Here is a 19,869-nt window from a genome sequence, read left to right on the forward strand (position 1 = left end):
TAAATCAAGAAAGGGTAAATTAACAATGGATAAAATAGGAAACGAAAATTAAGCTTTGGCTCAAAGCTAACTAGCAGTAGTGACAAAAGTATTTACCGAAACAATTATTCAAACAACTAACTAAAGATGAAAAACCTTAAATGTCACCATGCAGTTATTGACAGAACAATGCTCTTAGACACCACCAAAGAACACCTTTAACATAGGATAAAAGAATTTTAACTGCTTCTGGACAGCTGTGTACATCAGGAAACGTAATGATAACTTCAATCAGAGAGGTATACTTTCCTGGTCATCAGATATCCACAAAGACCTTCAGCTGAATTAATGAATCACCACCTGCTTTGATTAAAAGTCCTGCACTGATGCTTTATGCAGATATCTGTGATGTCAAAGAAAAATAATAAAAGAATATGAGGAAAAGAATAAAAAAAATATATGTACCATAAGATAAAGATAAGGAGGGTTCATAATGATAAAGAGAAATATTTTATAATGATAAAGGATCAATTTGCAAGAATATTCAACAATTTTAAATGTGTAAGCATCTAGTAACAAAGCTTCAAAGAGCACAGAGCAAAATTGAGAAAAAAAAAATAGAACCACAGCCGGCAATTTTAACATTTGTTTCCATTGGTTGACAGAGCGAATAGCAAGCACACCAAATGTCTATAAGAATATACAACACTTGAAAAACCCTATCAAGTAACTTGAGATAACTTATACCTAAAAAGGGCCTAATAACTAATCTTTACAAGTGCATATGAACATTCAAGAGGGAAGGTCATATTGTGAGCCATAAAACAAGTTTCAAAAAACTGAAATGCTTGAAATAACACAAAGCATATTCTACAACTACAACCTTGACAACAAAACCACAAAATATATAAGAAAGCCAAAAACCAATATTCTTCAAGAAAATAGATACAAAATTCTTTTGTAAAAATGTAATCATCTATATATAAAAATGAATGTGCCATGACTAATGGGGTGTATTCCTGATATGCAAAATTGATTTTAAATTCATATATCAATCCATGTTGTTTACCATATCAAAAATATAAAGAAGAAACAGTACATGATATTTCAAAAGAGGTAGAAATGTTTTTGACAAATTGATGGGGTGCCTGGGTGGCTCAGTTGGTTAAATGTCGGACTCTTGATTTCAGCTCAGGTCATGATCTCACGGTTCATGAGATGGAGCCCTGTTTGGGTTCTGTGCTGATAGCACAAAGCCTACTTGTTATTGTCTCTCTCCCTGTCTCTCTCTGCTCCTCCCTAATTTGCTCTCTCTCTCTCTCTCTTTCTCTCAAAATAAACATTAAAAAAAGAAAAAAAGTTTTTGACAAAATGATGACTCAGTAGTAAGATGTCTATTATTCCTAACTTGATCTATAGACTTAACGTAATCCACATTAATGCTTGTTACATAATAAGAAATGTATTTTTGGTCTCTGACTCCAAGTTATTTGATATAAAGATAGATATACTGAATAATAGAAAAGAATGGAGCACCCAGAGAGAATTCTTCACAGAGATGGTCAATGAATAATGGTGCCAAGGTAACTCAAATCAAATTGTATTATATTAATTATATTATATTATATATATTATATTGTATTGTATTATATTATATTATATTATATCAAGTTATTTCAATTATTATAAACATTATAGCATAGTATATCAAGAACTTAACACAAAATAGATCATTAACCTAAATGCAAAAGTGTAAAGCAATATCACTTTTACAAGAAAATATAAGAAAAGAGTTCTATAAGTTTGGGATAGGCAAAGATTTCTTTCTTTTTTTTTTAAATTTTTTTTTTAACGTTTATTTATTTTTGAGACAGGGAGAGACAGAGCATGAACAGGGGAGGGTCAGAGAGAGGGAGACACAGAATCTGAAGCAGGCTCCAGGCTCTGAGCTGTCAGCACAGAGCCCGACGCGGGGCTCGAACTCACGGACCGCGAGATCATGACCTGAGCCGAAGTCGGCCGCCCAACCGACTGAGCCACCCAGGCGCCCCGATAGGCAAAGATTTCTTAAAGAATATAATAAAACAAGCATAAAAATAATGAAAGCAATAATAACTTGGACTTCATCAAAGTAAAACTCTGGTCTTTACAGGATGTGGTAAATAAAATATCATTAATAAAATGCTATTAATAAAATTAAAGGGAAAACTGCAAAAATACATATGCATATATGATAGATACATAACAAAGACACATCCATAATATATAAGTGAAGAAGTTTTAAAACTTAATAATAATAAAATAATAATAATGGTTACAGGATTTTAAAATATAAGAATGCCTAAGAAGTCGTGAAAAGACGCTCAACATCATTAATTATCAGGGAGATGGTGATTAAAACCCCAAAAAGATAAGAGTACTTACATAAAAGAAAATATACAAAAAAAAAAAGTTGTTAGCATTAAATTTAGGCAAGAATATTGAGTGACTAGAACTCTTTCTCACTGCCTGTGGGAGTATACAATTGTACAATCATTTTGTTTCAAAGTTCACCAGTTTTCTTTATGTTAATTATACATTTATCAGAGATCCAACAAAAAAATGTGCATAAAAATATGTGTTCATGAATGTTTGCAGCAGCTTTATTCTTAGTAGATCGAAACTGAAGGTACTCAACCGTTTACCAAAAAGTAAATGAGTAAACGAATCAACAGGTATTCATACAATGTATACTATCCAGCATTAAAAAGGATAAACTACTAATTATACAAAAGGATTTGCTGAACGAAAGTAATGAGACATAAAATAGTACGTATTGTATAATTCTATTTATACTGAATTCAGTATAAGGAAAAATTAACCTAATGTCAGATTAGAATCAGAAATCAGATGCTAGTTTCCTATGTGGTGGGATTAAAAGGGATTTATACGTAAAGGATTATTCTTAGGTAATAGATATGTTCTATTTCAAGATGCGCAGATAGTTACACCAGGGAATAACTATCAAAAAATTAACAAATATATACTAAAAATGAATTGAATTGATTTTATGTAAACCATCTGTCAATGAGGTTGATACAAATTGATGGAAGAAACTAGATTTATAGAAAAGTAATGAATTCTGTAAACTGTAGCAAAACTAAAAGCTCAATACTAGTATTAGCACAACTAGTATTTGGTCAATTAATTTCTTTTTTTTTTTTAATTTTTTTAACGTTTATTTATTTTTGAGACAGAGAGAGACAGAGCATGAACGGGGGAGGGTAAGAGAGAGGGAGACACAGAATCTGAAACAGGCCCCAGGCTCCGAGCGGTCAGCACAGAGCCCGACGCGGGGCTTGAACTCACAGACCGTGAGACCCTGACCTGAGCCGAAGTCGGCCACCCAACCGACTGAGCCACCCAGGCGCCCCTTGGTCAATTAATTTCAAAAGTGGTCAAAATATACCACTAAAAGCAATGCATATATACTTCAAATATCTTATTAGTTACAATACAGAGCGTTTTTGATTAGATGGTATTTTTAAAAATTTTTAACGTTTTTATTCATTTTTGAGAGACAGGTGAGGGGCAGAGACAGAGGGAAACACAGAATCTAAAGCAGGCTCCAAGCTCTGAGCATCAGCACAGAGCCCATTGTGGAGATCTTACCCACAAATTGTGAAGTCATGACCTGAGCCAAAGTTGGACGCTTAACTGACTGAGCCACCCCGGCGCTCTAGACAGTAGTTTTCATTGTGGGAACAAGACCTTTCCAACGCACATGGTACTTCTGACTTCAGTTTTACTTCACTTCTTACCTGGTATATATTTGTAATTTTTCTTAAGATTATTAATTTTATTTTTTTTCAAAAGGTAGCAAGGATTTAAGGATGTTACAAACTATGGACAGAATCCTTCCAAATCTTTACAATATTTCCCTTAGTATTTTATTTTACATTTACTTCACCCACATCTAATTTATAAGCTCTTTAAAAAAGGTCTTTACTTTTAATTTGGTCTTCATATAAACAAAAGAAATTAAAACTTTTGATACATATAATTCAACATTGTGAATAATGTTTTATCAATTATTGGATTACAATGAAAAGTACAACAGACATTAACTTGTTTAGAAATTAATAAAATTTAGGGTGCCCGGGGGGCTCAGTTGGCTAAGTGTCCAACTCTTGATTTTGGCTCCAGTCATGATCTCATGGTTTGTGAGTTCGAGGCCCACATTGGGCTCTGTGGTGATAGCGTAGACCCTACTTGGGATCCTCTCTCTCTCTCTCTGTCTGTCCCCCTCCTGCCCTCTCTCTCTCTAAATAAGTAAATAAACTTTAAAACAAAAATAAATTAGTGAAGTTTTTTTTTTTTTTTGAGGGATCAAAAGTACATACATGTACTAGAATTGCAGTTTTCAGTTTTCATACCTTTTGGCCTCAAGATCCATTACAGTCTTAAAATTGACTAAGGATCCCAAAGAGCTTGTTTTATGTGGTTATATCTAGCAATATTATCTGATATGAAATCAAAACTGAGAATTTCTGAAGCACTAATTGATTTCCCTGAAATAATAAACCCATTCATGATTAACATAAATAACTGACATTATGAAAAATAGTTGCATTTTTAAAACAAAAATAATTAGTGAAAAGAGGGGTATTCTTTAATTTCTTTCTTTTTTTTAAATCTCTTTAAGGACTTACTTAACAGAAGATAGCTAGATTTTCATATTTGCCTATGCATGCAATGTACTGTGCTGTGCTACTTTGGCTGAAATTTGCTTTAAAAAAAACCCAGCTTCATATATAGATATATAGTTGGAAAGTACTTGAAAACCTGTTAAAATAATTTTGTATATATTTTCCATGTTATAGGAAAACACACCAAGGGACAGTTTCTTTTTTTTTTTTTAATGTTTTTTTTAAATTTATTTTGAGAGAGAGTGAGCAGAGGATGGGGCAGAGAGAGAGGGAGTGAGAACCCAAGCAGGCTCAACCCTGTCAGTGCAGAGCCTGACGTGGGGCTTGAACTCACAAACCATGAGATCATGACCTGAGCTGAAACCAGGAGTCAGACACTTAACCACTGAGCCACCCAGGCGCCCCAAGAGACAGTTTCTTAATGTCAGTTGCAACGTGGAGTTTCAGCTCACATCCATGAACTTTTCTTGCTATATCACATTCAAATCTATTGAATAGATCTCTTACTCTTGAATGGATTTGTACCAACATGAATTCATCAATTGAAAAACACTGGTCCACTGAATTATGCAAAACTTTCAAATGTTGATCCAATTCATTAAACCAAAAGTTGCATTGTTTAAAAGCCCACAGTTATCAGCAGATACATTTTTAACTGAGCTGTCAATCTCACATAGCAGATGTAAGTCTTCCCAAATCTTAATTCTCACTTGAAATTATGATATTCTATGATTGGTAACAAACTGTCTACTTTTCCATACAGTGATAACCTTACTTTGTGCCTTTTGGGGGGAAAATCCAAAAAGGCCCGTCTTGATATCGTAGTTCATCTGTCAGACACTGTCAAGTAAAAATGATGTTGCATGAAAAAGAGCAGCTAATGAGCACAACTCAACCAACTATAAAAGCGTTGTCCCTAGAGACAATTTACTCCGGTTTGAAGCAGAAGTCCTTCCCGTTAGGTAACACAGAATACAAAATAAACGTGTACTAAAGGATGGAAATTTAATAAGGTTATTATTCATTATTTCATCAAGGACATTCTTGCCCTTGTCCTGGCATCGTTTTTATGGTTAGTTGTGATGGTGAAGGGCACAGTGATCACTAGTGCACCCTGGTGTCATGGCCTTGATTCTTTCTGTGGCACTTTTCACCAAGTTTGCTTTTGTAACCTCAGTGTAAATGCTGACACCACGAAAAAATGTCATTAATGTCTTAGTATTATTATGAAAATAGTTTGACCTCACAGAAACTCTGGACGTATGTTAAGGATCTCTGAAGCTTCCCAGACCACGGTTTGAGAACCATTGCTCTAAAGGGTAATCAGCATGTAACTTGCCATAAGTTCCAGTGTGCAGTGTGCTATGAGCATCAGTTGGTTTTCTAGAAGAGCTCTTATTTTTCAACTAGACTTGGGTTAAGAGAGTCTCTCCTACTTATGTGAGTAATATAGAAAAGCATATCATTTTCTTAAGGCTATTTCCAAATTCATTATTAATTCTCACCAGCATTTGTATAATATTTTAAAGAATGAGTATTATTATTAGCCTCACTTTACAGATTAAGAAATTGAAACTGTATATGCTGGAGACATAATAGGCTTCAGTTCATATGACTAGGATTTTTTAAAAGTGTTTTAGTTTCACATAGGAATTGAAATTGAGGGAATATATTGTCTTAGCTCTATTTTCACTAAGAAATATAATATTTACATTTATGAGCTCATTATCTTTTACTGATCAACACTGATGTCAGTAAAATATCCAGGAGACCTCAGTTGAAACAAACGGCCAACTCCACTTAACTAAGGGAGGTTAGCATTAATCCTAGTCAATGAAGCGGCATTAGCCCTTTTGAAAGAAACCAACTCAAATTCAGCCTTTGAAATGACATTTTCGCCTGAAAATCTATAAAGAGCAAAGAAGAAGCCTTAAAGGTTTCTTTTTCTTAAATATTTCTTTAAAGAAATATTTTTCTTTAGTTTTTATACTTAATATAACCAATTTTGTTATTTAGGGTTTTTTTTAATGTAGTTTTCTCCAATACAATGCATTACTTCATTAATCTCATTGTTTAGTATTCTAAACCAATATTCTATTATTACGTTTGCTTGCTCTGGTGCCTACTTTGGGTAGAAAATTAGTTTTTGAACAAATTCAATATATCTGGAAAAAGTTAAATGTCATGAATTACCATTGGCGATTCTTGCTGAATTTTGTTTTTCTGCAGATGATCTTTTTAAGTATCACTGTCTTGAATTTGGGGGGTTGTATCACAACCTTTTCAACTGGAAAGTGATACTTCATAGAGATGTAAGTGCTTATTCATTGGTTAGAAGTTTGGCCTTTTGTTCTTTCCTATGTTATATTCTGAAACGCAAACACAGGATGGGAAACTAAAAGTTTAGTTCTTAAAGAGAAGAAACTTTGCATTATGTTCATGATGCTTGAACTACTGCCCCCCAAAGTCAATCAGCTGGGCTATACAACATCCTATGAATAAAGTAGCCAACGTGCTTGTCTGAACATCTTATTTCGTAATTGCTGTCTTGGCAGAACTGAAACAGCTCACATACTTTTAGATGTAGATTCAGCCTTGAAATAAAGTGTAATCAGAACCCTGGCATCCACGTGAACATCAAGTTGTTCTAAAATTCAGAATGTCCTCACAACTTTATGGAAACAAATTGCTCTTTAATGTACTGAGAGTGGTATGTTTCCAATTATATAAATAACATTAGACTACTTAAGACTCCCTTCTGCTGACTATTCAGTTATCTTAAAGGGCCAGTCCCAACATCCTTCACGTTCTGTCTGGGTCTTCCTTTTCTTCCCATAGCCTTTTGCCTACCAGGTTTTGTTTTGTTTTGTTTTGCTTTGCTTTGCTTTGCTTTGTTTTGTTTGTTAATAAAAAGAATGTTCACTCACTTTTCTTTATGCATCTCTCTGTAGGAACAATACATCTATCTGCTTCTCTGAAGTATTGGAAACCATGCCTGGAAGGCAGCTTGGGTAAAGCCTTAAGATCTTACCATTAACCAATGTAAACTTTTGAACTATTAAGTGAGAGAGGCCAAGTCACAAAGCAACAGTTGCCAATGACACCAGGGAAGTGGTAACTGGATAATCATGCACTGTGTGCTTTGCTAATGTGCAGTATCCATTAAGGATACATTGGCCAGCCCTAAAGTATATAAAGATACAATTGACAGAAGCTGGACCGCTATCTGTTTCAGTGGTTTTATCTACAATAACAACCTCATCAAAATCCAATGCCAATTCTTAACATTTTAGTAGGAAATTAAATTGAAGACCAGGTAATTTGTTTCAACCAAACTGTAACAAGAACATCACTTTCTTTCCATTTCTCTCAGATTCATTCTGCTTTATTTTTTTTTCTGCTTTGTTATTTTGAAGTTAAAATCCTTTGTTCCTTTTAAAAACTGTTTCATTCACTTATTTGTTACTTTTCAAATGTATGGGACACTAAAACCTATGGATATAAGAACTAGTAAGATCGGGCACTTGCCTTCCAAGAGTTTTAACCTATAATCCATAGACAGTATAAGGGCTGTATGAAAGTGCAATTGTGCCAATAGCATCTTTTTCATGATTTTTGTCAGATGCGATCTTTGGTATATCATGTCTATAAATTTACCTAATTAGCTTGTTTGGAATAAAGAAATGAAGTTTCTAAAGCATTAGTGTCAATATTATCCACAACAGCAGATTTAGCTCCCTGAAAGTGGTCTGTTTTCAAAAACCCTCTGAAATGCATCTTTTTAAATCAGTCACTCAACCTTGCTAGCCCCACCTCCACTACCTGAAGAAATACAGAGAACAAATTATTGAACAATCTCCTTGACAGTTCCGTATATTTCCAATGAATGGATGCTTCTGCGTCCTCATTGTATGCCATCTCCACAGACAAGACTCAGTTAATGAAATAGCTAATTAGATTTCTGTAATCCTGTAGTCATTGTGTCTGAGGTGACATTTGTCGGTATTTCTCTTGTGGCTCCTTCAGTGTGATAGGGAACATTTTCCCTTAGCCAACTTGGCTTTTGTTATTTTGCTGGAATGGCAGTTCCCCTGGTTGGTGTAATGAAATCATTGCCCTCCCAAATACAGCTCTGCCACTCAGCATTTAAATAGAAAAGAATAGGAAAATGATCATCTGATTAGTCAAACAGGCCCATGTTCAAAATCCATTTCCAAAATCAAATAATAGAATTGGATTGGGTTCAGAGTGGAGGAATGACTTAGGTATTATTACATACTGTAGTACATATTCATTGACCAGCAGAATGTAGGAGGGCTTAAAGTTTTAAATTCTTATTCTTATGATCCATAAGAAGTAAATCCTTTTTTTTTTTTTAATTTATTTTTTGGGACAGAGAGAGACAGAGCATGAACGGGGGAGGGGCAGAGAGAGAGGGAGACACAGAATCGGAAACAGGCTCCAGGCTCTGAGCCATCAGCCCAGAGCCCGACGCCGGGCTCAAACTCATGGACCGCGAGATCGTGACCTGGCTGAAGTCGGACGCTTAACCGACTGCGCCACCCAGGCGCCCCAAGAAGTAAATTCTTCAAAAAAAGTGGGAGCAAGGGGGCTTTTTTAGGCAGTTTTTTGAAGCCCAATGACTGTATTAGAGCCAAAGAGGGAAAGAGCAAGATCAAAGCCCCAGTTCAAGCACCAAATAGAAAGTATTGAAAATACTGGGATGGTAATTACAGTTACAATTCAGAACTTGATAATTATTAAATATAAAAACCAAAGGGATTTCATGTATTTGAATTTTAATTTATATGTTTATTTTCTATAAATTCTACTAATTTCTATTTTGAGCCAACTCTCTACCAGGGTGGAAGAAACTTGGTATTAATCATTTTGAGAGTTATTCCCACACTTTTCCAGGAGATTGTATCTAAATTTATACTTTTTAATTTGATTTGGGGCTGTAGGTTGGGTATAGTTCTTGAAGTCAGCAATTAACTAAAGCTTCCAGTAGGATATCTTTAATCTATCCAGACTTCAGACCTAGGTCCACAAAGGTCACACCTGAGATATTCCTTCAGGTCCAAGAATATCCTCTGCTACTTCTGTGCTGTTCAGGTACATGTGGGTCATCTACTTGTCTCAACCAGGAATAGGAAATATCTTTGATTCTAAGCAACCGTATCTACCTAAAGACATACACAATAGAGTGCTTTCCCATCCCAGATGTTTCAGTTCTTCTGTATAGCATTACCTAAATTGAAGGTAGAACTTCACCTTCATCTTAAACTCATACAGGGTCAGGCCAGCTCTTCAGTGCATTACCCAGCATGCCTTCTGTCCTGTAGTTACCTTGCTTACACATCCATCACTTCCACTTAGTCTCTATTTCCATCTCTAGTTTACCCCCAACAAATAATCTACATTCTAGCCTGAAGGTAGAGGTAACAGACAGTAATGAAGTCTTAATCATACATATGATATGTTCTCTAATATTACTTGTGTCTTCTGTGATGCTTTCATTTTCCAAAGGGCCTAGGGTTTTGAAAAGAAAGACCAGGAACAAAGTGATTTTCCTTTGATTTTATTCTATGCCACATACATTCCTGGATGCAGTAAGTGAAGTATAAAAAAGTTGTGAGGTATAAGGAAAGGGGACAATTAGAAAAAGGAAATAGTGGAAAAGATTGATAAGAATAACAAAAGTTCCCACAAATGAAAAGATTTTCTCTCTGGTCACAGAAAATTTGTGTGATAACTTTATGGTGGTTCATCTTGGATAGATCCCCCAAATTCCCTTCCTAGTATGTTTTTGGATGGGGGGGGGGCTATAAGAGATAGTATCTCACAAAAGTTGGAGGATGGAAGAGAAGAAATGGATATTTTATACCATACACACAACTTTTCCCCCTTATCCAATCAAACACTAATCCAGGTGTTGCCATGAAGAGATTTTGCAGATATAATTAAAATCCATAATCATCTAATATTACACTTTATGTTAACTATACTGGAATTAACATAAAAAATTTAACAAAAGAAAAAATCTGTAATCAATAGACAATAAACTTGAGAGATTATTTTGGGTGGGAATGACTGAATCAGAATTTCTCAAAAGAGGGCTTAGGCATTCCCTAGAGATAAAGAGAGACTTCCACTTACAAAGCAGAATCGGGAAGGAAGGAAGGAAGGACGAAAGAGTAGACAGATATGGGTATAAATCTGTACATACTGATGTATACACATTCCCATTATGCTTCTCTTTTTGAACCCTGACAAATACAACTTCAACAAACATTAATCCAACCAATTAATTTTGGCCGCTTGCTTTTGAAAGTCAGCCAATCAACAATGAACTATCTCTTAAACATATGTCCCTGAATTCAGTTAACAACAGTGTCATCCTTCTATAGCGTCATAATTCTACAAATTATGTTTGCCTACTTACACGTCTAGAAGTAAAGTTAGCCAATCGCTAAGCACCATGCTTCCCTGAATCCTTGTATAAGGATGACCTAATATATGACCTTGTACGCCTGACCAGCATAGCTCTCTCTTATTATAGCAAACAATAAAGTCAGCTTTGACTTTTTATTTCAGATATTGAGTGATGGCTTGACCATCTTTCAAATCCTACTACACACATTTATTAGGGCTTTCCAAAGAAATAAAGCCAAATATATATCTAGATCTATATATATAGATACCTATAGATAGATAAATTTTTCATATACATTCATCACTTCCACTTAGTCTCTATTTCCATTTCTAGTTTACTCCCAATAAATGACCTATATTCTAGCGTGAAGGTATAGGTAATGTACGATACAGACAATTTGATCATACACATAATGCCTTCTCTAATATTACTTGTCTTCTGTGATGCTTTTCATTCTTCAAAGGGTGTAGGCTTTTGAAAAGATATATATATATATACATATATATATATATTTCAGATGAAAAAATATATATATAGGAATTTATTATAGGAATTTATTATAGGAATTCCAAGAAGTTCCAAGATCTGCAAGCTGGAGAAGGAGGAAAGCCAGGGGTGAAATTTAGTCCAAGTCCAAAGGCCTGAGAACCAGAGGAGCCAATGATATAACTTCCAGATGGAGTCCAAAGGCCCAAGAATCAGGAGTCCAAGAGTGTAAGTTTTAGGCCAAATCTTTTTTCTTTTTTTTTTTTTTTTAAGTTTACTCATTTATTTTTGACGGGGACAGGGGCAGGGAGAGGGGAAGATAGAGAATTCAGACTCCACATTGTCAGCGGAGAGTCTGACACAGGGCTCGAACTCACAAACCATGAGATCATGATATGAGCCAAAATCAAGAGTCAGATGCCTAACTGACTGAGCCACCCAGACCCCCCTAGGCCAAGTGTTTAAACCCCAAAACCCAGAAACATTGATGTCTGAGTGCAGAAGATAGATATTCCAGCTGAAGCAGAGAGCAGACTTGCCTTTCCTTTACCTTTTTGTTCACTGTAGGGCCTCAAATGATGGGGTGATGTCAACTTGCATTGGTGAGGATGATCTCCTTTATTCAGCTTATAAAACTCAAATGCTAATCTCTTCCAGATACAACCAGAAATAATGTTTGCCAGCTATCTGTTCATATGTTAGCTCAGTCAAGTTGACACAAAACCTTTCTGTCTCATGTCCTCCCCTTGTCTCCCTATGTATCTCCTTAAACTATATTTAATCTTCAAATAAATACAATAACAAGGTCATAATTTCACTTAAGATGATACAACTGTGCTGTATACAACTGACAACACACTTCCCCATAAGAGGAGGTTAAGTCCCTAACTGATGTTTACTCTTCTCTTAATATCTCCTAACTTAAAAATGATGATGAAAAATTACCAATACTTAATACTGATATAAAGTCAAGTATTCTTATGTTACATGGTAAGAGAGTAAGAGAAATAAGAGAACAAATAAGTTTGCTTACTATATTTACATATATACATGCAAATGTATTCATAAAGAAAATAAGGAAGAAATACGACAATTATAGTCCTTTTTTTTCTGGCAATTGATCACATGGTCATAGATGGTATTTATCACTAATTTCTGCTACTCATTCTGTTATCCCTTTGCCTTCAGCAAGCACTTAAACTGGTCATTGTCCTTTAACTGGTAGGATGACCCAAACTCTTCTCCCTGAAGGGTCTGGATTGCATCATTATAGTTTCTCATTAGCCTTAATCACAGGGCATGTAACACAAAGAGATTACCGAAGGGATCTCCCGAATTCCAGACATACCCTTCCTTACCCTCATTATGGAGTAGTATTTCAATTTCCTCTTGGTGCTCAGGATCACTCACCTTAGTCAAAACACTGTAACTCCCTTTATTTGCCTGCTGATTAAGAGGCAGGAGGAAGTAGCTGGATGACAGTCCTAAATTCCAGTTCAATAAAATCATTGTTGTGTAGAAGCATTCTTCCCACTGCAGCTAAGGACTCTTGGTTGCAAAGCATAAAGTCACAAAAATAGGAAGCACAAATTGTGCCAGTGGATCACCAGGGTAACGGTGAATGGTACCACTTCCATCTTCATCTCTTAAACCATAAATCTCAACTACCAGAGAAACAGCACCATGCTGGATGCTGATCTAGAGCATATACAGCCTTCTGGAAAACCCTGCTCCAGCCCTTCAACTTATTACCACCGAACTCATACTGTAACCAAGTTTTCGGAAGCCATTTCACCATTCTGTCAAGCCAGCTGCTTCAAGATATTGGAGAACAAGGCTACAAATGAATCCATAAAGCATAAATCCATGCTGTATTTTTTTTTCTATGAAGTGAGTTCTCTATTACAAAGAATGCAATGTAGAAAACCATAACAATGAATAAGACATTCTGTAAGTCACAGATCGTAGTTTTGACAAAAGTATTGCATGAAAGGAAGGCAAAACCATATCCAGAGTAAGTGTCTATTCTAGTAAGGACAAATGTTGCCTCTTCTATGTTGGAAGCTGTCCAATCTAATCAACTTGCCAGCAGATAGCTGTCTGATCATCCAAGAGAATGATGCCATATTGGGGGGCTGAATATTTATCTCTGCTTCTAGTAGATTGGACATTCAGTGGTGGTTGTAGCCATCTCAGTCTTGTTAAGTGGAAGTCCAGATTGCTGAGTCCATGTATAACTTCCATCCCTGTCTCTATGGCATCTTTGTTCATGAACACATTGGATGATGACAGGGATAGTTGAAGAAGGACTGGTATCCATAAAACAGGTCATCCTATCTACTAGGTTATGAAAACCCTCTTCTACTGAGGTCATCCTGTGGTGAACAGTGCCATAAGACAGAAATATCTTCATGTGTTTTGCCCATTCAGAGAGGTCTATCTGCATATCTCTTACCCACATTTCTTTATCACCAATTTTCTAAACATGTTCCTTGCAAGCCCCTGGCCATCAGCCAAACCATTGGCTACAGCATTTTAATCAGTATGTGACCGCGTATCTGGCCATTTCTCCTTCCAAGCAAAGTGAACCAGGTTCAGGTCCCAAAGTTCTGCCCACTGGGAGAATTTCTTTCATCACTGTCCTTGAGGAATGACCCAGAGAAGGGTTGTAGTGGGATAGGGACAGCTGTCCACTTTTGGGTGATGCCTACATGTTGTACAGAACCACCAATAAACAGGCCTTCTTTTCCTCTGTCAAATGATCACAGGGAATTTCCCATAAGACAATAGGTGCAGTCTGGGAGAGAAAAGCAGGAGCGGTGACCACAGGCATTTGGGCCACTTTTTCATGTTACTAACTTATGCCTTTAGAGCCTACTCAGGCCTGTTCATTACAGAGGGCAAAAAGTTCCATGATCTGTTGTCTGGAAGCTGGAGAACCAATGGTATAATTCATTCTGAGTCCAGAGGCCAGAGGACCAGGGGAGCCCAAAGGTATAAGTCCAGATCCAAGGTGAAGGTCTAAAAACCAGGAGGGCTGATGTTGTAGAACAGGGGAAGGTGGATGTTCCAGTTTACACAGAGAGCAAATACAGTCTTCTTCCACCTTTCTGTTTTACTTAGTCTACCAATTCAAATCCTAATCTCTTCCAGAAACATCTTCACAGATATACCAGAAATAATCCTTTACTAGCTATCTGAACATCACTAAGTCCAGTCAAGTGAACAGATAAAATCAACTATCCCAACACATAAAAGTATATTATTTCAAAATCCAGTCAGTCCTCATAATCTGCATTGGAATAATCCACGATAGTTCCATGTTGCGTGGATACAACCTACTTCAGGTCCATTATTTGCCCATGAATGTTCTATGTGCTCTTTTTTAGCACTATTGAATTTTAACTTTATACATATATTTTAAGGTTTAAAAAAATGTATTCAAAAAATAATGTATATTTAAGTGAATTCTCACAAAATATTTTGCTATTATTGTTTTCTTACATAGTAACCTACACACACTTATAAATAAGTATATTTTCTGGTAGGATGACTTAAAAAAATTGCAAAACCAAGCAATGAAGAAAATAATCCATATCAAAGGGGCTTAGTAAAAGGTCTGAAACAAAGTAATCATGTAATAAATTATTACTAGTACTACTATTATATTGTTAAATAAGAATAATTTCAATGAAAATAAAGCTGCTATATTCTGTATCTTGACAGAGAAAACTCAGAGAATTCTTTCCTTTACAGTGACCAGAAGGAAGTAAGAAAGAATAACATTTTTTTCTAAAAGAATGCATATTTATTTTAAGAAGGCCATCAAAACTGCTTTAAATTCCAAGTGGAATTTTCAACATTAGCAAGGAAGGAAAAGTATCCATTTACTTCAAAGGAGAGTAAATATAGTGTCAGAGACACTTGAGAAAATCACTTCAAAATTCTAGTACACTATTTTACAATCACTTTTCAAACTACAATCACACTTAAGGAGAATTTTAAAGAAAGTAAAAGACTTCAATTAAGATCATTAATATTCTATTCAAGTTTAGTAGTCAACAATAATTTCTATGTTGATGTATTTAGCCCTTGATTCACTTGTAATATTTCTAAATAAGCTGAAATAGACCTGCAAATAACACAAAAGAGAAGGTAATTTAGTATCTGCTGAAGTAAGAAATTTTTTTAAATGCCAATTAAATGATTATTAAATGTTTTAATTTCTCTGCGATCATTACAGTCTCCAATTCATATAAGATAGAGTGTGAATAATAAAGCCATCTCACCATTTGACATTTTTTCTAAGCCATTAACACCATTTTTCCTGTTGAGATTACTCCCATCACACTGGGGAAAATACTATTTGCAAATAAATAGCATGTCCTTTAAACCTCTATTGCTATGCAATTTAGGATAAGGAAATAAAGAACTTTATCTCAAAAAATATTAATGGGTCTCTACTAGATCTTATTTCAGATAAATTCCCATTACTTGCAAAGAGTTTTCTGATTTCTCTTAGGATAGTTTTAAAAAACATGATTATCTTTTTTCTTAGTGACAGATTCATCTGTCAAGCAGTATCCCCAGTGACGGTATATACACTGAATACCTTAAAAATAGACCAGAAGGAAAATCACATGCAATGCCTTTTTTGCAAACTGGGTTCCTTTTAACTAACTTTTCTTCCTTCCTTGATGTTGTGGCTTTTAAAAAGCTTTACAAAAGCAAATAACTGGTCTTATATTTTTCACGATTTTTTAAAAGAGCATTAATATCTTTATTTAGGCTCATGCCTAAGATCAGGGTATAAAAACATTCTAATGTGCAAATAAGTCAAGTTATTCACACAATCTTCGCCCTAAATATAGAACAAGTTCAGGTGTGAATAGTTTTATGATTTAAATACTCAGGGTATGTATTAAAATTCTTAACCTTTTGTGTTGATCCAGACCCAAATAAAGATTTAAAATAAGAGAGCCTAAAGGAGCACAAAAAAATAAGAGAGAAAGGAAGAACAACTGTGCTAGTATTAAATACTGTTGAACTTAACTCTACTCATCATTTTTGTGTGTGTGTGTATTCTACCCAAACTCCAAACTCTTATGTATAAATATTATATTTGATTTCATGGAATGAGAAGAACAATAGAGTAATGTAGAGCTGAATTTGAATGCAGATGGGTCAGACACTGAGCAAAGTCATTAGCCTTGAAAAACCTACTTTTTCTCATCTACAAAATGAGTGTAACAATGGCTATCTTATATATTTGCCATTAACGTTGTATGAGATAAGCATTAACAGTCCTGGAATGAGATTAATGGAATAGAATAAAGAGCCCAGAAATAGAACCACATAATACAGCCAACTGATTTTTTTAAAAAGAAGGCCATGCAATGGAGAAAAGATAGACTTTTCAACAAATGGTTTTGGAACAACTGGACAACTGTTGCAAAAAAAAAAAAAAATCTGGACATGGACTTTACACCTTTCATAAAATTGACTCAAAATTCCATAGACCTAAATGCAAAATGCAAAACTATAAAACTTGCAGGATATAACAGGAGAAAATATAGGTTACTTTGGGTTTGGCAAATAATTTTAAAATATACACTGAGGTCACGATTTATGAAATAAGTAATTGATTAAGCTGGACATCATTAATATTAAGAATTTCTGCTCTGTACAAGACTCTGTCACGAAAATAAGAAGACAAGCCACAAACCTGGGAAAAAATATTTGCAAGAGACATATCTAACAAAGGACTGCTATCCAGAGTATACAAAGAAGTCTTAACAAAAGGAAAACAAACAACTCAGTTTTAAAAAATGGGCAAAATATTTGAATAGCCCACCAAGGAAGATACACTGGTGACAAACAAGCATATGAAAAATAGTCTACACTATACATTATTAAGGATTTGAAAATTAGAACAACAATGAGATTGTATTACACACCTATTAGAATAGACAACAAACAAACAAAAAACAAAAAAACACTGGCAATACCAAATGCAGATTAAGATGTGGAGCAATAAGAACTTTCATTCACTGATGGCTGGAATACAGAATATAGTGACATGGTACAGACACACTGGGTTTTGTTTGTTTGTTTAGTACACACATTTTGGAAGACAGCTCAGCAGTTTCCTATAAAACTAAACTACACGTATCAAAAAATCCAGCAATCCTGCTCCTTGGTATGTACCTAAATGAGCTGAAAACTACGTCCATACAAAAAGCTACACACAAATGTTTATAGCACCTTTATTTGTAATTGCCCAAACTCAGAATCCACCAAGATATATATACTTCAGTAGGTAAATGGATAAATAAACTGTGGTATGTCCAGACACTTGAAAACCATTCGGTGCTAAAAAGCAATGAGCTATCAAGCCATGAAAAGACATGAGGAAACATTCATGCATCTCAATAAGTGAAAGAAGCCAATCTGAAACGACTATATGCTCTATGATTCCAACTATATGATATTCTAGAAAAGGCAAAACTATGGAGACCATAAAAAAACTGGGTGGTTGCCAATTCTATATGACATTGTAATTGTGGATATATGTCAAGATACATTTGTCAAAACTCATACAATGTACCAAAAATGAACTTTAATGTAAACTATGGACTTTGAGTAATAATGATGAATTGATGCAGGTTCACTGATTGTAATGAATGTACCACCTTTGTACAGGATGTTGACAGTGGGTAAGGCTGTGTATATGTGGGGACAAGGAATATATGAAAACTCTCTTCTTATGTGGATATATAGAAACTTTCTACTAGAAGATATCATTTGGCTCATTTATTTGTAGGAAGGAAGAGATTATGATTTTCTTTGAGAGAGACCATAGACATGGATCATCTTTCCAAATTTCGGAAAGTTTGCAGTCTCAGGGCACCTGGATGGCTCATTTGGTTAAGCGTCTGGCTTTGGCTCAGGTCATGATCTCACGTGAGTTTGAGCTCCGCGTCGGGCTCTGCGTTGACAGCTTGGAGTCTGGAGCCTGCTTCGGATTCTGTCTTCCTCTTTCTCTGTCCCTCCCCCACTCACACACTCACACTCTGTCTCTCTGTCTCTGTCTCTCTCTTTCTCAAAAATAAATAAAACGTTAAAAAATTTAAAAAAAGGAAAGCTTTCAATCTCTAATCTCAAAAAGGCATTATGAATTTTCAGTTCAGTATTATTTGTATGGTTTGCATGGGCAATTGGCCTTTTGCTGATATGCCTTTAAGTGTTAGTGTAACAAAAAATGTAGAAGAATGCAAAAAATATTTGATATGAGGAATATTGCGAATGGGAAGCCAAGGAAGGACAGGGAGAAAGTGGAGGGAACCAAGAGCAATGGTTTCTAAGCACGAGGATTGTCCACAAAAAAAAAAAAAAAAAAACAAAAACAAAAACAAAAAACTTTGCCTCAGTTGTGCTGGAAGCCAAGCTATCCCAGCCCGAGTGGCAAGGCCCGGGATGTGGATGGATTGGTGACTGCAAGGCGGCCTACCAACAGTGAAGCTTCTTGTACTCCCGCTTTTAGGTAATTTGGCTTTATTAAAGTACCTGGGGTATTGTCTGTTAGGGAGTTGTCCTCGGCAGGCCTCCTGGGAAAAGAACCATTAGGGAAGAAAACGAGGTTCCGCAAGAAATTGTGCGGCCTTGTGTTTAGCCCTTGCCATCCCCTATGGAGACTCCTCTACTTACAGGAAGGATAGCCCCATATATTTGCCAGCAAAGAGGGCCTGTAAAGGAGACACATATGGATCTGAAAGCCTCACTCCAGCAACTAAGGAGTGTATCTCTGGGAACAGGTGACTTCAACTCCTAGGCCCATCTGGTCCCTTGGAGGCATTCCAGATGATGACTGAACCTAGTCGGTTAAGGTACAGAATGGTTCATTAGTTCCTAGGTGCATAGTCTCTCTGAGAATGTGTGAGGCATGGGTTTCTAAGGCCCTATCGGCCCCTTCCCGGCACCTCAGACTGAGGCAAACACATTGTTCTTCTGGCCTCATGTGGTTAGGAGGTCATGTCCCTGTAACTGTTCCACTTGAGGCATCAAGAAATGGAGGGCCTTTCACAAGAACAGCAAAGCAAATGCTTTGTAGATTATAGATAAACGCAGATGTATAATGGAATAAGGTAAGAAATTAATCAATAATCAAAGGGTATGTGGGAACTTTATGAGAAAATCGCCATGTTATTTCTTAAACGTGTAGGAACATTTTTAAAACTAGGCGATGTTAGAAAAACATAGATGATGTATGCTACAAGGAAA

This window comes from Acinonyx jubatus, chromosome D1, assembly GCF_027475565.1.
Source record: "Acinonyx jubatus isolate Ajub_Pintada_27869175 chromosome D1, VMU_Ajub_asm_v1.0, whole genome shotgun sequence".
NCBI classification, from domain to species: Eukaryota; Metazoa; Chordata; class Mammalia; order Carnivora; family Felidae; genus Acinonyx; species Acinonyx jubatus.